We start from the raw sequence: 15,891 nt of genomic DNA, 5'->3' as shown, positions 1-15,891 counted from the left end.
GGGAACTTTAATCCCTTCTTGCAGTCCCTAAAAATGATGTAATTATGTAATTACTAGCCGCAGGCCTGGCTCTCAGTTAAACTGTGAAGTTTTTACTATTACCCCTTCCTTTACTTCCACACTGTTCTTCTTCTTACCTCTCCCCGCTCCCCACCTCCACTGGCTACTTTCCTCAGATGTTAATTATAAAGGCTTAAGTTTACACCATCCCAGGTCATTTGCTTTCCTAAGTAGGAAACTCTGGGGTTTGATGTGTCTTGGATTATGGCAAGGCACTGGGGCTTCTGCGCTTGGAACCCTGAGACCATATTGTGGATGAGGCTAGTGTATCCTGCTGGGAGATCAGTAGCCACCTGCAGGAGAGCAGAGGCTCTGGCTAATTGTCGGCTCACCCCCAGACGTGTGAGTGAGAGCATCTTGGGTCATCCTAGCAACCAGCTGATCCACCACTGACTGTGGACAGAGTCCGATAGTCATAGGGAAATCTGTTGTCATCCTGGACAGGATAACCCAACTGAGTTGCACAATTAGGAACTAAATAAAGTGTTTAGCCACTAGGTTTGGGGTGTTTTGTTACTAGCTAAGCTAATCCACAAAAGATCTGAGTAAAATGCAGGGAATATAGGAAGAAGTGACTGAAGATGATGTATAACATTTGTACTATCTTGTTAAGAAATTCGGACCTATTTTGTAGGAACAGGCTTCCCAAACTTCCTTGACTAGTGTACCACCTTTATCTTTTAAAAAATATCTGCATACTCCCTGAGTTAGATTTTTATTTAAATTGTCCAATTTTTGTACCAAAAAACTTAGTGTAAAAGTAAGCTTAATAATTCCTACTTCTAAGCCTATTAAAATATAGAAATATAAAAAAGCTGGTCTAATTGGTATAAAAAAATCATCTCATTTATTTTGAGTGTTGCATTCTAGAATTTTCTGCTATAATCAATAGGAATCAGGATCATGAGCAAAGAATCTGGAGTATGGAGAGGCTGCTGGCAAGGAGAAGTGAGGAGGCTACTGTGGATGTCCAGACGGACTATGGCACATGATTGACAGACTAAGATGTATTCCTGAGGAAGAAGAGGAAATATCTGGAAACAGATTTGTTGTATGTGGGGTGGGAATGGGGAGTATGAAGTACCCACTGAGTAGATACTAATAAGAAAGGGAAGAAAAGAAAAAAAAAAAAAGGTAATAGATCTGATGTACTTACTGAGTTTGAATTAATGTGTCATTTGAAAACAGAGGCTTAAATTTCTTTTTTTGCACCGCATGGCTTGTGGGATCTTAGTTCCCCAATCAGGGATTGAACCTGGACCACTACAGTAAAAGTGTTGAGTCCTAGCGACTCAACCCTAGAGAGTTCCCTTAAAATGTTACTTTTGAAATCACCAGCATGTAATATCACCAGGTGACAATATCCTCAAGAGGAAGTGTTTAGCACAGAGATTTTCAGCTTATTTTCATTTGCTTTTTTCATCCCCATACTTTTATGGGATATGATTTATTCCAGCTAGAAACAGTGATTCAAATAGGTGATTATTCTCAGGTGGGGGTAGAAAGTACTTGTTTCACTTGAAAAAAATGCCCCCATATGATTTTGATATACTGCCCTGCACTCCTTGACTTAGAGTGAGCGATGAGGACAGCGCTGTGGAAGAGGCATCAGTAGAAAGGGACGGAGTGGGCTAAGAAGTCAGCTCCTCTAAGAGGGAGAGAACTTTCACATGTGTGAAGGGACTGGAAGACAAAGGGCCGTGGTACTGAATTCTGTAGAGAAGTTCAGGAGCATGATTCTTTAAGTAAAACTGGTTTATCGCAGTATAGTACTGGGCATAAAATAAGAGCACAGTTAAATATTTGGGTGGATGATTTATGGAGAACTCTTGTGCTTGAAACACTTCACAGGCCTGAAATATCCAAGGCAGACAGTAATAATTGTACTGCTTGGGCTCCAAAATCAGTGTGGGTTTTTAAAATTCTGTTTCTCTGTCCACGACCAGTGACTTAGAAATATGCTCACTAGGGCACCATAGTCCTGATCTCAGCGCAAAGCGATGTTTGAGGCTGTTCGCCAGAACTAGTGTCAGTCGGCACTTGCTGTGGCCACTCCACAGGTGGCCCTCCTGAACTCTACCAGCGATGGCCCCCAGGAGTAAATTGCTTGTCTTAACGATGATTTGGGTTGATGGAGTGAATATACTTGCCTGGCAGAACAGGAATGCCATCAGCCTATCTGTATTGCATGTAGTTTTTACATTCATAAGAGCAGCTTCTTTCATTACTGCTGTTGTGCTTTAAAAACAACATACATTTCTACCAGATCAGGACAGCAGAGTTTCCTCAGACCACGGTTTGGGGCCTGCGTGGGATGCTCAGAGCACGCTCAGCAGCACACACCGGCTTGACATCTGGCATCCATGCCTCCTGTGAGATTGGCTTCCCTCTGGCTGTGCCCTGAGAGCTTCCCCACTGGGCCCCTTCTGTCCCACAGTGTAAACACATCACAGGAAACGAACACGTACAGATTCAACCTTTCCGGAAGGAACGGAGGACCCTCTCCCAGCTGGAAACCCGGGTTTCAGTGTCCAGGAAGTCTGACCAGCCTTTTGGGTAGAAGCTGCTGTCTGTGACACCTTAGTCCCTTTCTCCTTCTAAGCTTCCCACATGCTTCCTATAGCCTTGTTCTAAGTCATCCAGCTGAGGAAAATTGCTTCAGGACATTTAAATTGTGAAATAAGGCTTGCTTGTCTTTTACTGTAGATTCATTAGTGCCAATGGATTTAGTTATTTACAGTTGTAAATTTGGCACTGTTTTCTTTTTTTTTAACCGAGGTAGGGGGCTCTCTAAAAGAATTGAAGCAGTCTAAAGCTAAACCTGTAAATAATTATTCACTTCGACTTGTTTTAATATGAAGATAAAAATATTAAAACGGTTAAATAAAATAGTTATATAATGAGGAAGTTAAGACCCCAAAGTAAAAAAGAAAGAGGAAAGAAACCTTTCCACATTTCCCTTACTGTCTTCCCAATTCCATTTTCACTCCAGTCTAATGAATGCATTTTACATAAAATTCACACACTCCTTTTGCTGTCTTCCTACCACTGCAAATATCAGCGCAGCCCCTCTTTCAGATCCACTTCAAGGAAAGACAGACTTGAAAGACTCTCCCCCACGGTTTTGTCTGAAGTGGCTGCCATCCTGCGCGCACACACACGGGATCCAGTTGCTGAGCTGGGGGAATCCCAGAGGCGAGTGGAGGGAGTGAGCAAGACCGACCAACCACTTAGCTGAGTGAGTCAGGCGGGCCTGGGTGAGAGGATGTAGGTGAGCCATAAACTAATGCGAAAAATAGGGGGTCGTCGCTCATTTGACGTGGGGGAAATCCGAAAGGTCCTTCATGTGCCAGGGCATTTGAATATTTGGCAAACAGCTGGCTGGGCTCTGGGAGAGTGCATCTTGATTCGCCTCGTCAGATGTTCAAAGATAAAATAAGGCAGCCAGCACGCCAGCTCATAGCTCATAGCCTTGCAGTCGGATTTGAATGTAGATTTGAATTGTGATATCAATGTCATGGTGGCACATGCTTTGAGAAAGTACTCACAGAGAATAATTGAAAGATTCAGTGTGAAGCTTCTGAAAGTCATAATTTAAAGTTCCAGAAGCCTCCGTATTACTCTCACCATTAAAATTTAAAATGACAGCGGCCCAATTATGTATGGTTATTTTCTTAAATAAAATCATATTTCTACCCTGAGTGAAGGATTCATTGCTGCCCACTAATCTCTGTCAGGAGAGCCAATCCCAGTCGCGTCCAGTGTCAGCGGCTCAGATGGCTGGCTTCATCCTGGAGACAATGAAGTGGCTGGGGGCAGCAGAGCTGGAAGGCCTGTGGAGGAGCCTGACTTGCAGGAGGTTGATTTGCATGATAATCACCATCATGGATCCTCTCTGGTGCCAACCTCCACACTTAACCAAATGCCAGTATAACTTTAATAGCAGCCGAGAAGCCCAAGCAAGGGCCGTAAGCCCACACTTTACAAAACCGAACCTGAATGACGTCAAAAACTGCTAGTTAAGAGGTGGCAAGTGGTTGTAAAACTAAACCGCATTGAGGCCTGAAGTCTTGGAACAGAACTTAAAAGCCTGATAAAGGATATAACTTGGGGGACAGTTGAAAGATATGGAGCTTTCTGTCTTTTTTTTTTTAACTCACAGAAAACTGTTTACCAGAGGAACCCGTTTGCTAGAAGGACTTCTATGGCCATGGAAACCAAGGCATGAAAATAGATCAGTGGAAATAACAGAAACTTTTCCAGTGCAGAAACTTGAGTCTCGATCAGTTAAAAATATGGGGCCAGACTTTTAGACTATGAATCTTTCCAGCAGTTTCTTTGGTCTGTTTGATTTTACTTTATACTGCACTGTGATTTGGGGAATATGGTGTAATAGTAGCCAGAATTGCAATGAAAAATTGCACAGGGCCAGTCAAGCTTAAACCATTGTTATTTATCAAAACCTTTACTCTTTAGTGTTTCCAGGGACAGAGGAGCACGTGAATTACTAATATTATGATGCATGATGTTGAATGATATAGAGTATATATACATCAACAGTAATCTAAGCAATGTCTTATAAATAATAAATCAAATAGTTTCTCAAAAGTTTCACAGTGTAATAAAACATTTACAAGTAGGTCTTGGTTCTTCTGAGTTTTGTCATGAGTTTAGTACAGCCAGTCCTGTGGCAGTTTGCAAGTTTAATTGTGTTGTCTGGCTTTAGCCCGAGAATCTGTCCACCTTTTTTATAAAACTAATCCTGTGATATGAACTCAGCTTTCTTCCTTCTGCTCTGCCTCAGATCACCATGATTTTTACTCTTTCTCCCCTTTTATTTGTGTATCAGCAAGAGGTGTCCACCTTCTCTTGTGTAAATGGTCCCATCACTGTCTGTGCTTAGATTCTTGCTATAAATTATTTTGACTCTTCTACTTTCCACATTTGACATCTTGTTAGCCTCGTCCTTAGTAACTCTTTCATAAATTCCCTACTCTGTTTTCTTTCTTTCAATTCTTCCAGACTTGTTTACTTTCTTCCTTCTGACTTCTCACCATTTACTCTTTAACCTCTTGCAAGGTGGATTGAGCCACCCCCAATACTACTTTCTCAGACAAAGATTATATTCTTTTTTGGCAGACCACTTTTCTCACTCTGCTCTAGAGGGAGAGCGACTTACCTAATTAGTAAATTTGGAGTGAGTAAGTGGGCCAACTCAGCTTCCTGCCCCCCTCCTTCTAGCTGTAGAAGGGCCTGTCCACTGAGAGCCATGTTCTCCTGAACCCCGGCCCAGCACTGGCTTGGCTTGTGGCGATGGCCCAGTTTTGTCATTTAGACCGCTAGACTTGGTTTGGCTTTCACCCTAAGCTACTTCCTTCATCCTGGCTTCAGTCAGTAATAAAGGTTGTATTCAAGCCTCTCATCTAAAATTTTGTGCTACTTCTAAACTTGTTTGGAATGCAGGAGAGGAAGGGTATCTCAATTTTGGGGAATTGCTTAGAAATCTAAATAAATACAATAATGTGTGCAAGTGAAAAGTTAAAAGTCCTCCTTTCCTGATCTCACTTTCCAGAGGTTTGGTTGCTCTCTCTCTTTCTTTCCCCACTTTGTAAGGACACAACAAAAAAGGCGGCTGTCTACAAGCGAGAAAGCAGTTCCTCACCAAGAATCAGATCTGCTAGTACTTTGGTCTTGGACTTCCAAGTCTCCAGAACTATGAGAAATAAGTGTTGTGTCTGTCACCCAGGTCATGATATTTTGTTACAGCGGCCTGAGCTGACTTGTTCTTCCTGATGTTTCTATGCATGTACAAATGTGTGTATATGTAAGTATCTAAAATGTTTTTACTTAAATATCATGTAACAAATAAATATATAGCTATATATTTACATTTCTCTGAAACAGATCTTTTTGTTTCATATATCTCCATACTCTCTCTATGTATTTATTTATATACATACACAGTTGTATTTTCCCATTGTAACACACTATATGTTTTGTTCTGCACCTTCCTCTTTTCCCTGAACATCCTCTCATGTCAGTAGAGACCTATCTTATTATTTTTAATGGCTGCATAGCAGTCTGTGGCTTGAATGGTCCTTAAGAAACCATTCTTCAACTGCTGGCCATTTAGCTCATTTCACATTTTTGCAATTATAAGCAGTGCTATAGTGAACAAGGTAGGGTTTTAAATTTGTGTAAACTTGTTAGTTTTTCTGTAGGAAAGATTGTTATAAGTGGACTTGCTGGGTATCTCATAACATTTAATTGATTGATTACAATCAGAGACTCATAGGGCTTGCCTGGTGGCTTAGACAGTAAAGAATCTGCCTGCAATGTGGGAGACCCAGGTTCAATCCCTGGGTAGGGCAGATCCCCTGGAGAAGGGAATGGCAACCCACTCCAGTATTCTTGCCTGGAGAATTCAATGGACGGAGGAGCCTTGCAGGCTACAGTCTGTGGGGTTGCAAAGAGTTGGATACGATTGAGTGATTAACACTACAGAGACTCATAGGTTGGGGAAGAATTCTGAGAGAACTCAGAGTTCATCACACACTGCCAGGAAGGATGTTTTCTTTTCACTCTGATTTTGAAAATTTTAGAGAATGAGAAACAATGCTCTTTATCATGAATGCCTTATAATCACTTGAAATCGACTGTGAAAGAAAAAGTAATAGTTATGATGCCCTGGCTGAGTGAGTTAGAAGTGAAAGACTGACTCCTAAGGTTAAATACCTTGGTGAGCCTGGTTTGCATGCCAATCAAGCATCGCAAGATACAGGATTATCAGAGTTATGTCAGTTGCAGATAGTTGGATCAGTTAACATTCATACAGTAGGGTAGTTAGTATCTTGCAACAGGAGGTTACTTCACTCAGTTTCTGAGACTGCAGGTCTATCCCTTAAGATGGCTCTCAGCTGACCCACTGTCTCTAAGCCTTGCCTCTATCCCTAGGAAGCCGGTGACCTATTGAGAGTCGAGCCAGACTACACGTGAACTTAAATCTGGTTCCACACCTACTCCACAGTGCATCATGCCTGAATGAATAGTTGGGCTGCCCTTCACTTTTGTCTCAAGGCTGTTTCCCTTGCAGAGAGGCACGTGGCAGCTCCTTTACAAGCTGATCTAAAGAAAAGAAAAAGCATGGTGTAATATGACAGAGTTGTGGGATCCTGACCATTTCAGGTAGCCCCCTCTGATGCAGGTAGGATTTGTTTAAAATCTTTGCAACACTGGGATGACCTCTATGGCAAGACTCTGTGTATTATGAACTTGGCCCCCAGAGTGGACATGTGCTTGACTGTCACAGCTTGCACATTTTTCCCACTCAGGGTGCACATGGAAGCATGTCTTCATTAGGAACAAGTGCAGCGTGAGAGGTAAAGACGACCATGTTAAACAGCCAGGAATTTTCACCTAATTGCACATTTGTACAACACTGCAAAAAGGATCAGGCAGCCTGGCTATGTTAGATCATTTCACTGCTCACCAAAGAGATTTGAAATGGACTTTTAATTATTATTGCCGATTTGCTATGGTTATATTCCTTAATATGGACATCTGATTAGGATTAATTTTCTTTAATTGATGGATAGAGCGCTTACACTTGTAGGGTTGCCTTTGTTGATACATATTGGCATATGAACTGTATTGTGGTATTGGCATATGCTATGTATTGTGACTTTTTGCTGGACTACAAATTACAGGCACTTCTTATCTGTTTTAGTTTTGAGGTCATTTTTCCTTCCTTCACCTTTGTGTGGTTTTTCAGATGTGTTCATGGAGATAGAGCAGTGCTAAGTGGCTATTAAACTCTTCCCTATATGCAGTAAAACTCATTAACATGGACCTCACTGAATTTGGAATTTATGATAATAAGGGCTTGAGTTAAAGTTTACTTTTGGATTGTTTCTGAACTAAAGCTTTGCTGAGCTAATAAATAGTGTACATATAATCACAGGGGGATGGCACTCTTACTTTCAAAAGCAGTCTTTCCTAGCACGCTAGAGAAAAGCCTTTGCAGAAGAGGCAATAAGGTAGTGTGGAGATGGTCTAGTACAAAGATTGTGCCACATACTAGCTGTGTGACCTTGAACTTACTTAGCTTCTCTGAGAATCTTTTCCCTCATCTATAAAATGGAGACAGTTATCTAATTTGTGGGGTTGCTGTGAGGGTTAGATTTAATGTAAAGTGCCTGGTGTCCGGTATGTGCTTCATAAGTGGCAGATAATTATTACCAATCTAAAATAATTAGTGAGCTAATTTCACATACTTCTCATTTTTTTAAGTAATGCAGGGTTCCTTGGCACTAAGGCAGAGTTTTGTTAACCTAATCTGAGATATTGCTTTATTATTCTAATTGATTAAAGGAAAACCCCAGCAGATTGGTGTGGTGGTAAAGAACATGAGCTTTGGAGCCAGACAAACTGAGGTGTGAAAGTAATTCTGTCACTCATTAGCTGTGTGGCCTTAGGCAAGTTACTTAATATGTCTCAGGTTTTGTTTTCTAATTTGTAAAAATGGGATGGTAATGCCTGCTCCAGGACTTTTGTAAGGACTCAGTGAGATAATGCTTATAAAGTGTTCAGCCAGTGACTTTCATGTAGTAAACTCTCAAATATCAGCTGTTGCTATTATCACGATTTTTTGGACAGTAGTCCTTATGTAGACTTTTCATGAATTCAGACTTATCTTTTTCAGTCCACTTAATTAATGAACTTCATTTGAGACATAATGTCCATTCTAGATGAAAATTTTAAGTATGTAAGTAAAAAAAGTTATGGAGAAGGAAAATGGCTAAATACGTGGGGTAAAAGCAAAAAATAATATTTTAAAAGTGGGGGCATAAGGTCTCAAGTTAGATTTAAATTATGTCATAGTCACTTTTGTGCATAATCTTTGAATTCTTTGTGAAAGATGTTTTATGTTAGACAGAACTAGAACTTCACATATACCTAGTAGAAAGTGTGGACTGGTGATCAGCTATCATTCATTGGTGAGAGAAGCAGTATGTCCTTGTTCAACTTTATTTCCATCTTCTTGCTTTTCCCTTATGTTTCATAGGCTATGTGGATGAGAAATGTAAGCAGTATAACGTCCTGCAAGGAGCCTATAATCTATCCTCCCCTTAATGACAGGCTTACACAGTTTGTCAGAATCCATCATCTCAACAGATCAGACTGAATTACTTCAATGACTGGCAAACAGTACCACTTGTGGTGAAATGCAAGCAGATAGGGGTGTTTGTGTGTGTGTGTGTGTGTGTGTGTGTGTGTGTGTGTGTGTATGAAGTGCTCTTCAATAGGAGAAATGTATTTTACTGAAAACTCTATCCATGCTATTTTTGTAGAGGCAAGCAATGTTCATCTTCCTTGGGGAAAATAAAATGATTATTTTTTTGGAGATTCTGAATGATTACAATACAAATTCACAACCTTGAAAGAGTTTTAAAAATCAGGTATTTTTTGTGCATCATATGCATGCACAATGGAACCTTGTAATAAAAGCTAGAGGAGGTAGAACCAATAATACTCTTGGGGCTATATGCCTTTCACTTTCCAGGGCTGCTCAATTTAAGCAGATACTTTTAGAAAAGGAAAGTCAGTTCATTAAATTGACAACCAATGGTATAACATATAAAAATTTTCACAATACTGAATTCACAAGTCAGAAAGAAAACCTTTTGTCAGACCACGTTTTCTAAGTTTGGGCCAGAAAGTGTGATTGTTATAAGGTACTCCCTGTTGATTAATTGTATTATTTCAGACATTTACTGGAAGTACCTAATGGTTGGTTGTTAAGGTATGACATTATTTGTCTAGATAGCAACAGGAACAGCATAATAACTAATTTTTATTGAATGATTGCTGTATACAGACACTGCTAGGAGGTGGGGATATAGCAGGAAGAAAAAAAAAAAAAGACACAGCCTTATGTTGTTAACAGCAACCTATGAAATATGTATAGATAAATAAACAAGTTCATGCCATGCTGTGCTTAGTCATGTCCCGATTCTTTGAGATCCCATGGACTGTAGCCCACCAGGCTCCTCTGTCCATGGGGATTCTCCAAGACAAGAATACTGGAGTGGGTTGCCATGCCATCCTCCAGGGGATCTTCCCAGCCCAGGGATCCAACCAGGGTCTCCTGCATTGCAGGTGGATTCTTTACCAGCTGAGCTACCAGGGAAGCCCAAACAAGTTAACAGAGTTTATATAATTTGTCCAAATGTGGATAGCTAGTAAGTGGCAGAGCTCGAATTACAGTGCGGCCTTTGTTGCAGTGGTCTAACCTGCGCTCCACCATGCAGTGACTTAAACAAGCTAGAAGGAGCTCCTTGACACAGTGGGGAGCCATTTCAGCCATATCAGCTTTGGACTGCTTATGCATAGACTGTTGAATAAGGCGGAAGTAAACTTCTCTCTTACTCTTCTGCTAACCCTCGGTGTGAGCCTCATTCATATGTCTGAATATTTTTATAAGCATTTGCTTTAAAGGCATTCCTTAGATGTTGCACCCCTAACTTCTACTCACATCCTACAAGCCATACCTAACTACCAAGAAGACTTGCAAATATAATCTTTATGGTCATAGACCTCTCAAAATTCAGAGGTTCTATTAATAAAGGGGAAAAAGGGAGAATGGATATTACAGGACAAATTGACAGTCTCTGTATCATATGATAATTGAGATCATTGTTTCAGAGTTGGACAAGTGACCAATGATCTCATGACTTTGCATCCATTTTCCATTTCTTTCCAAGTAGTTTATCAAGGTTGTATGTATGTATATATATATATACTGTGCATGATATATTTAAATGTTCAAAATACATGAGATATCATGAATATTACATGATTCTACAGTGGCACTTGGTCATCTGTAGGTATTAATTCAAAATTTTACAATAGAACAAGGCCAGTTGCTTTGGTTTTTGGCAGAAAGCCTTGCAAAACCCTCAGAATTTATCTTGCTTGCATTCTTACCCTCACAAAGATCCCACACAGAGGTCTATGTTGTAAGAGTGGTATTTGTTGAGAAATGGCTTTATAGAAATAAAATTACCTTAAACTTTTGAGTGAGGCAGGTATTTCATACATATATCATAAACAACTCTGACCCAGAACTTCAAGCTTTCCTAAAATTCCTGGTCTCTTCTGATAAACTTTAGATATTTACTATAGAAAAATCAACTAATGAGTATTTATTCAGCATATACTTTGTTTAGCAGTTACGTGAGATGGACCCACAGACTTTTATCCGGGTACCTCCTGGGGCTACAGGTGGTGGGAGGAGATGATGATAGGTTAGACCTTCAGTGCATACACAGGTCTTCTTCTTTGTTACCTGGGTGCTGCCCTACCACCGGCCCTCACCTCTCTCCCAAACCTAATGCAGTTTCTGATGAGCTCAGCTATCCATGGGGAGCTGCCTGGAAATACTGTGTCTTGCACACAGATAGTCCTCATTGGTCCCTTTCTCCTGGGTCCAGCTCTTTAGATCCTGTTTCACTAGTGGCTAGATGAGGCAGAAGGAAAAAAGAAAGGGAAAATTTAAGTTAGAGCTGGTCTAATTATTCTGGCCTGGGTGTTATCTAGGTGGGTGGAGGTGGTAGTTGGGGAGCACATCTGAAGTGACCTGTTTTGCCTCATCGTCCGCATGGAAGTAGAGAGAAGCAGTCCAGAGTGAGAATCCTAAAAGGTAACTGCAAAGAAACCACAGAAGCCTGCAGGTTAGAACTTTGTGTTCTTCTCAATATAGCAAAAGCTCCACCCTCTGTGAAGTTTAGTTGAACCCAGTAACTTGATTCAGTTACCTTGTCTCTTTCTCTCCTTGGCTCTGGGGCTGGGAAGTGGACTAGGGGTAAAGGAGATGGAAGCAGAGCTTTGTTCTCCTGTTAGAAGGTCAACATCAAGTACTGTGGAGGCTCCATCACAACTCTTAAGACACGGCCTTTATCCCAGTTCTCAAAGACTAACAGTCTGGGAAGCTAATGTATATGAAACATGTAGTGAAAACCAAGCACTTAAACTGTGTGATATTGATCATTCCAGAGGAATCCAGATAAGGGATAAGTCAATGTGGATTTGTTTCTTGGGGAAGGCTTCTTAGATCATGCTACTAGTGAGAAGAGGAAAGGAGCTAATTAAGAAGGAAGAAAAGAAGGGGTGAACAAAGACTCAGAATGAGCTTAGAGGTCAGTAGACTTGTATATCTGAAGCACAGACTTCATGTTGGAGACTAGGAAATGAAGTGAAACAGGAAAGTTGAATACTTCAAAAATCAGGCAGGGGTAATCATGTAAGGTTTTTTATTTTTTTCCTTTCTTTTTTAAAACTGTCAACCTCATTTTTAATGGAATGAAGTGAAGATAAATTGGCAAGTGACGAATGAATGAATAAAAGATAAATATTGTAAAAACATTTTAGTGTTAGAATTTGTCTAGGCTAGGAAAAGGGGGTTCCTATGCAGGACCTCAGTAACACAGGTTGCCAGGAAGCAGGAGGAAGTGAGGATGAGGTGTGTGAGGGTCTGCGAGCCTGGCTTCACTAGGGTTAGCTAGCAGTTCAGTCCTCAGAGACCAGGAGGATGTGATGGTCTTGGGATGGTTTCAGGAAAGGTTCTAGATCTGAGGAAAGCCAATTCAGCAGGAGATTTGGGCAACTAGAGGGTAGATAGCAGGTGAGATAAAAGAGTCAGGAATGGTGGTATCATGGCAGTGGGCAGTCTATTCACAGCTGAATCCCAGCCAGCAACTGGAGTCCTGCAGTAGAATCTGGGGAAAGTTGTATCAGGGTCTTCATCAAGGAGATTTTGAGTTCTGGGAAAGGCACAAAGCCTTGTTGGAAATGGGAAAGCTAGTGCAGAAGCAGTTCTGAAGATTGGGCCAGTATGTCGGGTTGGTAGGGAAGCCAAAGGAAAAATGATGATGTAGCAGTTTAGAGGGAACTCAGTGCAGTTCAGAGCATTTGTGGCCACAGAGGACTGAGTTGCTTCTCTTTTGCCTACCTGTTGAGGGGCTGAGGTCATAGCTATGCTAAACCTCTTTTTTTTTTTTTAACTTTTTATTTTGTATTAGGGTATAGCTGATTAACAGTGTTGTGAGAGTTTCAGGTGAACACCGAAGGGACTCAGCCATGCATATACCTGTATCCATGCTCCTCCAAACTCCCCTCCTATCCAGGCTGCCACATGACATTGAGCAGCGTTCCCTGTGCTGTAAAGTAGGTCTTTATTGGTCACCCATTTCAAATATGATGCTGAACCTCTTAGGTGGAGATTTCAGGGCCTTAACTCAGGGATCTTGCAATGAATGGCTGACGTGGAGGCCCAGTGGAAGAAGCATCACTCAGAAGGATTTGAGACGGCAGCAGAGGAGACAGAGGCACAGCCAGGAGGCTGTCATGGTCCAGGCAGAGGAGAACAAGCCTATCAACGCAGGGGAGTTTTAGTAGCAATTCAGAAGAAAAGGGGTCTGCAAGAGACATTTCAGATTAAGAAGTAACAGGCTTCAGTGACAAGTTTGATGTAACAGAGAAGGAAGGACCTGAAATGACTCTTGGTGGATTTTAAATGCTCATGTAGTATGACATTTTTGTGCATGAGCTGAAGTGTGTTTTAAACACATGTGCGATTACTTTTGGCCAATTTTTAGAAACCCAAATAAATAAAATAGTTAACAAATTGCGTGTGTTAAGGCTAAGCTTACTTGCGTGTGGGTCGGCTTTCTATCCCACTGCAGTGGGACATCTCAGAGCAACAGTCGTGTCTGAGCATGTAAGTGAGTAAGAACATTTCTTGCAAAGATGTCTTTCTTTTCGGGTGTAAGATTGTGTTGCTCATATACATGGGCATGGGTATGATTGAGAAGCCTAAGGCGGGACCTACCTGCATCCTCCCAGGCTGTTCTCACCCAGCCTCTGCCGTAGAGCTGATGCTTGACGTGTCCGTGCGTTCTGCTTCCACCCACCTGGTCAGTTCAGAGCTTTGCTGAAGAAAGTGTGTTCCTGCCTGCCCGCGTTGCTTCACAAGGGGCTTCTCTTTGTGTAGCTGTTGTGTCCCAGCCAAACACTTTGGTGCTTCCCTTGGGACACAGATGGGAATGCACTCTTCACGGAGGGGTAGGGCTCCGAACCTCAGGAGAGGTTTTATTGCCGTTTATCAAGGCAAAGAAAAACACGCAGAATCTTTACTTGGGTAGGGAATCTTTGTTTTCAAAATGCACAAATATGTGGTATTTCTGATTTTATTAGGCTTGGATCTGCACCTGGGGGTGGCATGGATTTCAAAGTCATTATTTAAGGTAAGGAAATAAAACTTTAAACAACATTATCACCCTGAAAGATCCTGGCTGTGTTTTTGAAATGTTGAACTAAGTAATTTCAGCAATCAGCAAAAGACCAACCATTGTACTTCTGAAAAGTTGTTCTTTGAAAGGCTTAGATTAATAATTTGTTTCTGTTTTGTTCACAGGTGTACTGTCTGTAGGGTGGAGGTGGACCAAAGACCTGTTTCACCGGATACCGGCTTTAAATCACCTTTCATATTTTCTTGTCGGAAAGACAACTGTTGGAGAGTCTTCTTGTTATCATCAGCAAAAAAATGGAAACAGATCAAGACATTAAGTGGCCAGCAGTTAATGATGCCAGAGTAATGCAAGCTTTGGCAAAGGAATTTTTCAAGACTGTGTGCTTCACCAGCCAGGAATCAGGAAAGGCTGAACTATCCTTTTTGTCTCAGCTGTTTCTTAAATCAATGCAACCCCTCCAAATTAAAGTGAATTGAAACATTCATTGCCTTTTCAACTTAATTGAGTGCTTACTATGTGTGAATCACTGTACAGAATAGGGGATGGAAAATGAGGGAGACAAATAAGATGTGGTCCCTGCCTTGAATGTGTTTACAATTAGTTTCAAGACACGGCTTTTTGGGGGGTTGTTTTCTGCTCCTAAGTATGTCCCTAAAATAGGAAGCAATACTGGAGTGGTAGCCTTTCCCTTCTCCAGGGGATCTTCCCAACCCAGGAATCAAACCCAGGTCTCCCACATTGCAGGCAGATTCTTTACCAGCTGAGCCACAAGGGAAGCCCTAAATTTCTTTAATACGAAACAAAACTCTTACTGTGGGTAACTCAGGGCATCTTAATTCCATTTTTTTTTTTTTTTTTGGTCGTCTGATAGTTAGGACCCAATTTATTGATTTAATATACATTCAGTAGACTTTAGAAGTATTAATACATTATAGTTGGAGTAAATTCGAATGAGTCCCTTTCCCCCCTTAGGTGTAGACTGTATATTGGAGAAATGTATTGTGTTCGTACATTTCTTGGGGAGCTGAGAGGTGAATTATACCTGTTGTCTCTATAGGCCTCTGCCTCCCATGCCCTTGGGGCCTGCCATTCTGAGTGCGTTATTAGCATACAGAAGGGAAAGGTTCGGTTCAAACTTGTGGGTGCTGCTCATGGACCCAAGAAAGGGCAAGGAAAGTGCAAAACAGACCCAAGCAAAGGCTCTGTATAAGAATTTGGCTATTTCAGTATTCATTGTGTTGTTGTCTGTATTCCATAAGCTGGATGACTATATAACTTTTCCAAAAAGTTATTTCTGACCTGGGAATAGGTCATGATTTTTCCAGTGTTAAGATGCTAATGTGACTGTAGACACACAGTGTCTGTGACACATTTTAGTATGTATGAGCCAGCAATAGACATGTCTTTGTCTTGAGTAACGTCCACATCTGAATTGAAAATGTGCCAGCTTTTTTTTTCTCCAGCATCATCAACAGACTTCTTAATTAAGCTGCCAATACGTGCCATCAATAGCATTGTGTGC

General features: G+C 41.2%; 1 protein-coding gene across 1 annotated transcript in view; it reads left to right on the top strand.

Moving 5' to 3' along the window:
* Positions 1-14,853, top strand: part of LOC122700824 (protein enabled-like) — a 133,566-nt gene extending 118,713 nt beyond the window's left edge. Inside the window, exons 8-9 of the mRNA XM_043913857.1 lie at positions 14,314-14,363; positions 14,534-14,853. The gene's annotated coding sequence lies outside the window, so the exon portion shown is untranslated. The remainder of the gene's footprint in view (positions 1-14,313; positions 14,364-14,533) is intronic.
* The last annotated feature ends 1,038 nt before the right edge of the window (positions 14,854-15,891 follow it).

The sequence above is a fragment of the Cervus elaphus genome, chromosome 9 (genome assembly GCF_910594005.1).
Source record: "Cervus elaphus chromosome 9, mCerEla1.1, whole genome shotgun sequence".
In the NCBI taxonomy this organism is placed as follows: Eukaryota; Metazoa; Chordata; class Mammalia; order Artiodactyla; family Cervidae; genus Cervus; species Cervus elaphus.
Note: the sequence above shows the minus strand (reverse complement) of the source record. Positions and strands in the feature narration are given on the sequence as shown.